We start from the raw sequence: 10,200 nt of genomic DNA, 5'->3' as shown, positions 1-10,200 counted from the left end.
TACGACGACACCGGTGATCCCTGACCCTAGCTAGGTTGAACAACTTTTGTTTCAACTAGAAAGATAGCCCGCGCACATGCGCGGACACCTTCTTATATAATGAGTGAAATTTTATTATGAATATTTATGTGTGGGTGTTTTTTATTAAAATATTTTTTATTATATTATAAAGCTAAATGTATTTTGTGTGATTTGAGTGCTGATTATTTTCTTATAATTACCCTTGTAACATTTAAATTCTAAAATAAAATTACTTGAGAACATGTGGTTTTGAATTGATGAGAAAATATTGTGTCGAAACAAAGGAGGTGGTTCCTATAAGAAAATTCAGGATATTTAACTCCTCAGTAGGATATCTTACAACCAAAGATATCCAATAATATCAATTTTTTGATTGATTGTATTATATATATATATATATATATATATATATATATATATATATATATATATTCATTCAAACAGAACTCGTAAAATGTTTGAATTTTTCTATTTACAGTGGGTTTTAAATCTAGCAACATTTGCTCAATTTCCAATTGTAAAGGCCGCCTCAAGGTTGTTTCAGTGTTAAGATTCCTAGGTGCAACCCACATGCTTATTGGTATGATGTTCAACTGGCCACACATTTATTTTTAACCTATTGTCTATATTGCTAGATGAATACCTATTATGATTAGTGACTTCATAGATCATATGTGTAATTGGGATGCTATGATCATCTTTCTTATGAATATTTATTTATCTCCTAATAAGATCGTTTTAAAAGTATCAAGGTCAATTTGTATAGGTACATAGCCCTCATAGGCATGTTAAGAGAAATTAATTAAGTTAGTAGAAAGTCGTTAGACGCCTGACAGGATATAAGTAATAGATGGAGGTCCATTTGTGTCTTTTTTACATATAGATAATTTTAATTTCAGTTGATAAGGAGATAAAAAATAGAGAGAAAAGAATGGCGCACGCTGTATGCGAGCAGGGAGGAAGGGAGATTTCGGATGTTCTTTTTCTAAATGATTAATCTAACAAACTAAAATTATGTGTTAGATGTTTAAGTCGAAGCTGATGGTCGAATGTTTTGTTTTCTTGTCAGAATTTTTACGATTTTCTCTTATTTAAGAGAACGGCGTAATATCTTAATAGAGTATTTTCTCCGATTTAAGAGAACGATATAATATCTTAGAAGCATTTATAAGATGCGTACTTTTTACTGTGTTACAATGTGGGGGGGGCTATTTTTTTAATATTACTCATATATCTGTTCATTTTACTTTTATTAGATATAATTTAATTATTATCAAGTTATATACGATAACAAAAATATATATCATTAATTTTTATAGTTTTAAAATTGCTTAAATGACACGCAAAAGTCAGAAAATGTAGCCCCAATTAATGTGACATTTCTCTCTTTACAGTTGAATTAAAGAGGACATGAGTTTTAAAATGTAAAATATCTAAAGACATAAAGCAGATCAAATATTAGCATTATAATTTAGATGCTGCATTTGCTTAATTGTTTGGCATACAATTTTTGCTTTTCTAAAAGAATGAAAATAGGAGAAAAAGTAGGTGAAAAAAGGGGTGAAAGAATTAGGAGGGGGGGTTGAGCAGACGTACGTACGTACGTACATGCAATTGCCAACAGGCCGAGGTGGGCCTAGGGATAAGGATATGTTTTTTTTCTAATAAATCTAATGGTTACAAATAATGGTCCACAAAATTTAATAAAAATCAACGGTTATACGTTGTGTCCTTTTAAGAATTTCTCTAATTTATAGGATGCCACGTGGCGGCTTAGGAGCATTTATAGGATGCCACGTGGAGGCTTAGGAGCGTTTGTAGGAAGTTTAGTGTTGATTAATTTTTTATTGTAAATCCTTATGTGGAAGACTTTTAAGGAAAAAGTCTGAATTACACCCTTAAATAATAAGAACGGTACGAATTGTCCCGGTTATATATAATCTGATCTCTCACCATCGTTCGCAAACATATAAACTAATATATTTTTTGTTTTGTTTTTTATTTTATTATACATCTGATTTACCTATGTATGTTCATGGGTAATATACGATAGAATAATCTATATTGTCAAAATTATTTGTCCTAATTATTAACATTATATAGATGAGAATGACATAATTAAAAAGATATAATGTGGTTCTATGCGGCATTTTCGATGATATGTGTATATGTTTTTTCTAGCAAATACTAAGCACATACTTTTTCCTTTTTTTGGAGACAAATATTTTTTCTCTTAGGGTAGGTGTGTGTATGTGTATTTATATGATGGGTGAGCACACGTTTATATATGCGCTCGTGATTGCTTTTTTTTTAAGGAAACATGATTGCCTTATACATCATTAGTAAAAAAATACTTTCAAAAAATTTAGCGAGATGGCGTGAAGCGGTGCTGCGGCCGCGTGAATTCTTTGACAAACTTGCCAAGGGTGGTTGCTACTCATATGCACAATTTAAGGAAAATCTCAGAGCCACAAAGAAAGAAAGAAAAAACTACTCGATGGAGCTGATCTTGTACACATTCTTCTTTTTTTTCCTTTATGACATCTCTTGCGTAGATATAGATATAAAATAATGGTTGAAAATAATATATCCACGGGTTATGTATAAATAAGTAGCTAGATTTTATTTTTTATATATAGGATGACCCTTATATATATACAGTACGTACTCATGGGTGTATACAACCATTTTTCTATATATTTTTTCTTAGATAAGCACGGGATATGCAATATTTGATACTTAATTAATCTTGCGCTGATGGCATGCTTTGTTTCGCGTGTCCTAGATAAGCTCATCCAATGAGATAGACCGAATGAAGCTTAAGAGATAAAAGGGCATCCACATGGTGTAAAAAATATATATGGTTGTTAATTTTCCAAAAAAAAATATGAATACAGAAACATAGAATATATGAAAATACATTATTGATAAATTTAATAATGTCATTTGGATATATCAGTATTACACAATAGGGAGTGAGTAAATTTTTAAAATGCTACTCAAAATTTAAATTGTTTTTTAATTATAAGTCCAATTTAATTGTGATATACAATCATATAGTCTATAATGTTAATTATTAATATTTTTTATGGATGTTTCAATGAGATGCGCTATTTACAATAAAACTTAAAATAATATATATTTTTACAACTTAAAACATATGGTTAACATGAACTTTTTAGTTTTTCATCTAATCTAAGTATATAAGAAGGAAAAAGAAAAGGACATAGAGGGGATATGTACATACATCGGACATACGGACGTACAGGTCCAGGGGACACGGCCGAGTAACGTGGGATTAATTTTAGATATATTGATTTGTTTTTTTAAAATAAAGATCTAGTGGTTAAAAATAATGGGTCCACCAGATTAAATGAAAACCGATGGTTGGATGTTAAAGCTCCATGTGCCGATCTAGGAGCGTTTGTAGGAGCGCCACGTGGCGGCTTAAGAGCGTTTGTAGAAAGTTTAATGGACTTTTAGTATATAATAGATAGATAATAGATAGATATATGCTTCTCTTAGTGTATTGGTGTGTATTGGTGGCGTAGTGATGGTCTGACTGCACCAGGAAGGTGGACGTTGTTTCTAGTAGCGTCCATGTGTGGACGCTGTTTGAATGAGCGTCCAAGTCTGGACGCTGTTTCTACCCGTATCCATCCTATTTTGGTTAATCCTCCTAGAGAATTACTAATTATTTAATTTAAATATTACTTATTATTATAAATAAAAAATTCGGCAACGGTTGAGACCTCTATAGTCTCATCTTTTCGCTATACTTATATTTATAAGTCAAAATTTGTTTTTTTAAAAAAAAACTTTAAATTTGAGTTGATTTTAAAGGTTTTTTTATCTTAGTTCATTTTTCAGCCTTTACTTTTACTTTTAGATCGCTAATCTATTCATAAATTATTTTTCGTTTGCAAATATACCGTTAAACGATGACACCCATATTTCTCGATTTATATATGTATATTAATTAAAATTAACTTAGAGTTCGACGTGTATGTATACATAGGATATTTAATACTTCCTCCGTTTCACAATGTAAGTCATTCTAGCATTTGTCTAGATTCATTAACATCAATATGAATGTGGAAAATGCTAGAATGACTTACATTGTGAAACAGAGGGAGTATCACTTATGGCAAAGCTTTTATAACACTACAAGGTACGTTTCGTTTTCTTTTCTCTCTTTCATTTATATTTCTCGTACATTTTGGGTTCAAATTGCACAAAATCTTATGAGTTTTGACGTGTTGCAAATAACCACACAAGTATTGCACTTCTATAGTTTTGTAAAATCATATTGTTAAGTCATTTTTCTTTGAGTTACTACACATATAAATTCTAAACTTAGATCCGAAACTTATGACTTATGATGTATCGTCTATATTTGCAGAGTAGTCATCTAAGGTGGTGTTAACGTAAAACGAGGTGGTATTAACGTATGATTGATTGAGTTTTAATTATTACAAACTTGAAAAATATATTAATATGATATTTTAGAGTAACTTTTATATAGAAAGTTTTCGCACGAAACACACCGTTTAACAGGTTGAAAAGCGTGTCATGAAAAATCTAAAATTTCATCCAACTATTGTTGGAGAAATGAATGGGACCTAAGTTTATTATTTTGTATTGTGCTATAATAATTAGTTAACTTATTTATTAATGGTATGGTTTTGTGAAATCATAAGATCATGATACCTAGGGTTATATACTACTGCGAAAACGATTTTGCTATCCATCTCCCGTGTGATTTTTTCTATGGCATTTCACACTTTTTTTTTGGCCGCACGCTATGCACCACTTGTGATGTGAGCTGCAGCTCACGGTCACGGCCTGTGTCAGCTAGCCCACGCGTGCACCATGATAGAGAAACATGGTGGTAAGGTGGCCTCTGACCGGCGAGCCGGCCGCCGGCAGTACGACCAACGCTATTCGGCGAGCGACACCGTCCCTCTCGTCGTCGTGAAATATAAATTACAATCCTATATAACTAAATTTACATTTATAAATTTAGTTGATATGACATATAAGTGCACTGTAATTTTGATAAAACTAATGTGTAAGTAAATATGTATTTGTTATTTTCTTTAAAATATAAAATTACAGTTCTATATAACTAAAATTACATTTGTAATTTCGGTTGATATGACATGTAAGTGCACTGTAATTTTGGTATAAGTAAATATGTATTTGTTATTTTTTAAAAAATATAAAATTACAGTCTTATATAACTAAAATTACATTTTAAAATATAAAATTACAGTCCTACGTAACTAAAATTACATTTGTAAATTCAGTTGATATGACATGTAAGTGCACTGTAATTTTTGATAAAAATAATGTGTAAGTAAATATGTATTTTTTTTTATTTTCTTTTGTAGTTCGTTGGATGTAAATATAAAGGTAGAAAAAATATGGGTGATTTTTTTTTATAAATCACACGACAAATGGATAGACAGACCCCTGCGAAAATTACTGTGATTTTATCTAATTCAAACCATAATACACCGATCGAGTTCTATGAAATTTAATTGAAAAAGAAGTGCTTTGAGGCAGCTCACTAGTCAGCGGGCCTGGCACGTACGGCGGCATGATGGGCTATTGGGCCGTAGGGCGGCCAGATTCGGGTCTGTTGAGCTTTACTTATTGGGCTTAAGTGACACCCTGCTGCATTGGGCTTGTACAACCTTTACTCAGTTCAAGGGCTGATTTGGTTTGAGACCTAAATTAGGCTTACAAATATTTGGTAATTTCAATAGTGTTTAGTGTCTATTTGGCTTGAAGTCAAATTTTGGCATGCCTAAGAAAATAGACCATTTCAGTAGTGAATTTAGGCTATTTTGGCTTCAATCCAAACACAACTTTATCTTACCAAAATTAGTCATGTCAAAACTTGTCAAAATTTGACATTGACAAAATTTGGTAAGGTCTATTTAAGCCACAAACCAAACCAACCCTTAGATACTTTTGGGTCTTTAGCAAATTCAGATCTTTTATAACGTTCAGGTAGATTGTTGTAAAACTACTACTACTATTAATGCATCACTGGATCCATTTCTCCATCTCAAAAGTTGAATCGTAAGAAGATGTAGTAGAACATTCATGCTCTTCTCTTTATTCTAAAACAGTCACATAAGTAGGTAATGGACAAAGACGGAATAATATATAAGGTAGTAGACCTCAATCTATTTCCATCGTACAAAATGTCCCACCCTCTTTAGTGGTGTTCATTCTAACACACAAAACAAGAGAATCATTAGCACATGATTAATTGAATATTAATTATTATAAATTTAAAAATGAATTTTTTTGATATTTTAAAGCAACCTCTACTTAGAAAGTTTTCCGTACCGTTTTAGCAGTTTAAAAAACGTGTTAACAAAAATCGAGGTAAACTCGATTTGTATCTTAATAAGAAAAATAACGCCAACTTAGATGTCTCTGCTTTGATTGGGATTGGAAAATAAAAGTATTTCGTACTTCTGTATGATCAGTACTCCCTTTGTAAATTAAAAAGAAAAATCAATTTTTAGGGACGGATCCGACAGAAGTTTTTTTTTTAAAAAAAAAAACATAGGAAGTGTTTGTTTCACAACAGTGACGAGCTGCTCCGTGTACCTCCCGGCATGAGCACGACGCTGCTGACTCACACGTCCATTCGTTGCCTGGCGACTGGCGTTTCCAACTACTGGCAAGACCCGGCAGAGGAAGGCAGTTGAACGTTTGGCATCGGACCATCCGACGATCCCTGTCACTACTCCCACCCCGCCCCCCTCCAAAAAAAAAAAAAAAGATAAACTCTGGGTTTTCGTGTCCAACGTTTGATTGTCCGTCTTATATGAAAATTTTTTATAATTACTATTTTCATTGTTGTTAGATGATAAAATATGATTAATACTTTATACGTGACTTGTCTTTTTTTATAATTTTTTAAAATAAGACGGACGGTCAAACGTTGGACACGGAAATCCAGGGTTTTTCTTTTTTTTTGGACGGAGGGAGTATGTATCAATGTCAACGTCACGGTGTCAGCTCTCCATTTGAAAACGAAAAAATGGACATTAAGCCACGTTCAAAACTGGGCTTCGCCGGAATGCCATCCCGAAAACGGGATTCGCTAAAATGCCAGGATGAAGCGCGCCGCACTCGCCACTTTGCCATTTTCCTCCTTTTGCTCATTTTCGAAATGATTTTCCCTTCTATGCGAGTTGACATGACGAAATTGCCCCTGCGGTCGGGTAGAAAGGGGATCGAGATCCAGAGGTGGGTTTTTGGCCGTCTCTCTCTTCCTCCGCCGCTCCATCCTTTCTGCTCGTTGGCGAAGAAATCGATCTGGCCGTGGAGACGGCTCGTCGCGGAAGGAGTTCACCGTCGACACACCGCATGTAGGCGCCGCCGTCTCACTGCATCCCGGGGTGAGGGTGGCGAATATGGAGTGTATGTGGCAGGAACTCGTCGCCGGGTAAGTGAATCCATTCTCAAACCTTTGGCGATTTGAATGTTGTTGATGTTGCGAGTGTGGGCGAGTTCGTTGTAGTTTGCGCATCATTTAACTTGCGTACTTTTCTCTATCTTACTAGGCTCGAGGAGGAGCCTGAGCGTAGTTTAGATGTTGTAGTTGGTGATGCGGGAGCGGTAGATGCTGATGCAGGAGTTGAAACCATTTTCTATGTCGCATCTGATGGAGTTGTCGAAACAGCGCCACCTCAAGGGCCAGCTGTTGATGCACCTCCTGCAGTGGATTGGGATAGCCTAGAGGTTTTGGCCCAAAATGAGGAAGAAGGGAGGCTAGAAATAGTGGATGATGACAAGTTTTATGAGTTGTTGGGATTGAGGGCTGAGGATGAGCAAGCTGATAGGAATAGGCAGGCTGCTGGTGGAGAAGCAGCCCCAAATGCAGCTCAAAATGTTGAAGGAGGAGCCCCTGATGTCAATGTTGCTGGAGTAGGAGGCCCAGATGACATGGATGCTGCACTTCCAGTGGATGATTCAATTCCTGGTGAAAATGTGATGGCATATGACCCTGACAACCCTTGCATGGATCTTGGAACTGCATACCCCAGCATGGAGGAGTTTAGATTGGCAATGAGACAGTTTGCTATTAACAAAGAATTTGAATTGGATGTGGTGAAGACTGACCCAACAAGATATATAGGAGGTTGTAAAGTGGATGGTTGTGTTTGGCATATTGTTGGAAGTAGGCAGGCTGACTTGAAGACAATTAAGGTTAATTTGAATTTTGTTATTTATATTACTTTTATGGTTTGGTTTATAATGGATTTGTTCAATTAATTGGCAGGTGACTGTGTTGACAGATTTTCATACCTGTACATCTAGCAGCAGAAGGAGGACCACTACACCAACTACCAAATGGGTTGCTTCAAAGGCTGTGAAGATCTTAAAGACTAATCCAGGTATGGGCCCTAAAAGCTTGATGATAAGGTTGCAAGAGGATCACAAGTGTACAATTAAGTATGACACAGTTTGTAAGGGTAGACAGAGAGCTTTGTTAGAGTTGTATGGGTCATGGGAAGAAAGCTTCCACATGTTGTATAGGTGGAGAGCACAGGTCTTAAGGACTTGTCCTGGTAGTGTTGTAGAGATTGGCACCAAGGAGGTTGATGGCCGTGTGCACTTCCATAGATTTTTTTGTGCCCTTAAGCCTTGGATAGATGGTTTCTTAGAGGGTTGCAGACCATATATTAGTATAGATTCCACTGCTCTCAATGGAAGTTGGAATGGTCATATGGCTGCTGCAACAGGTATAGATGGACACAATTGGATGTACCCCTTAGCATTTGGTTTCATAGATGCTGAGACTGAGGATAACTGGGTATGGTTCATGCAACAATTGAAGACAGCTATAGGAGATGTTGATCCCTTAGCAATTTGTACTGATGCATGTAAAGGGCTAGAGAAAGCTGTGCATGATGTATTTAAAAAAGCTGAGCAGAGGGAGTGTTTTTGGCACCTAATGAAAAATTTTGTTAAAAGATTTGGTAGTGATGGCCACTCCCATATGTACCCAGCTGCTAGAACCTATAGGAAAACAGTGTGGCAAGAACACATGAAACATGTAATATCATGTCCTGGTGTGCTAGAGTGGCTTGAGACCTACCATCCTTTAAAGTGGATGAGAAGTGCATTCAACCCTGAAATCAAGTGTGATTATGTCACCAACAACCTTGCAGAGAGCTTCAATAACTAGATTAAGGATTATAAGGACCTACCTGTCTGTGTGTTAGCTGACAAGTATAGAGAAAAAGTGATGGTGCTATGGAATAAGAGAAGGAGGATAGCAGAGAGGATGACAGGGAAAATTTTACCTGCTGTCAACAAGCAACTGGTAGCAATGACAAGGGGATTAGGTTACCTCTCAGTTGTTAAAGCTGATAGTTTCACTGCTGAAGTTGTTGATAACAGCAGCATACATGGGAAGTACATTGTGAAAGCATGCCTGTAATATTGCTCTTGTGAGGAGTGGCAGCATACAGGGAAGCCCTGCCAGCATATACTGGCTTTGATTACTTCACAGCAGAGCAGAGATGTGCACATTGAAGATTTTGTTGATAGGTACTACACTGTGCAGATGTTTAGGAATGCATATAAGAGGGTAATTGAGCCTTTAGGTGACAGATCACACTGGCCAGAGGTTGATTTACCATGGGTCTTGGGTGCACCACTACCAAGGAAGACATCTGGTAGAAACAGAAAACTTAGGTTCAAGAGTTGTCTTGAAGGTGGAGGCAAGAAGAAAGCTAAGGTTACAGCTGAACCAACTGCTGCTGATAAGGGCAAGAGGCAACTGCTTAGAGGAAATAGGAGGTGCAAAGGTTGTGGAGAGTTGGGTCATACACAAAACAGCTACAAATGTGCACTCAATGGAACTAAGAAAATGTATAAATAAGTTTGCATCTTTAGTTCATTGTGCTCCACTGTTTGCTAACTTTTAATTTGTATGCAGGAAAAGGAAGCCTAGAAGGAATACTACCAAGTATGGCCACACATCTGAAATTCCAGGACCACCAAGAAGATCTCCAAGGAAGAAGCAGCCTATGCATTTGCAATGACAATCTGTAATAGCTTAGCTTGGCTTTTGGTTAAGACTTATCTGACAATATGTGACAGCCTATGCATTTGCAATGACTATGTTGTTGGAGATATTAT

General features: G+C 35.8%; 1 pseudogene; it reads left to right on the top strand.

Annotated features, from left to right (window-relative positions):
• Positions 1–7,463: 7,463 nt before the first annotated feature.
• LOC136351715 (uncharacterized) lies at positions 7,464–10,103 on the top strand (annotated as a pseudogene).
• Positions 10,104–10,200: the final 97 nt, after the last annotated feature.

The sequence above is a fragment of the Oryza sativa genome, chromosome 9, assembly GCF_034140825.1.
Source record: "Oryza sativa Japonica Group chromosome 9, ASM3414082v1".
NCBI classification, from domain to species: domain Eukaryota; kingdom Viridiplantae; phylum Streptophyta; class Magnoliopsida; order Poales; family Poaceae; genus Oryza; species Oryza sativa.
This window is presented reverse-complemented; position numbering and strand designations above follow the sequence as displayed.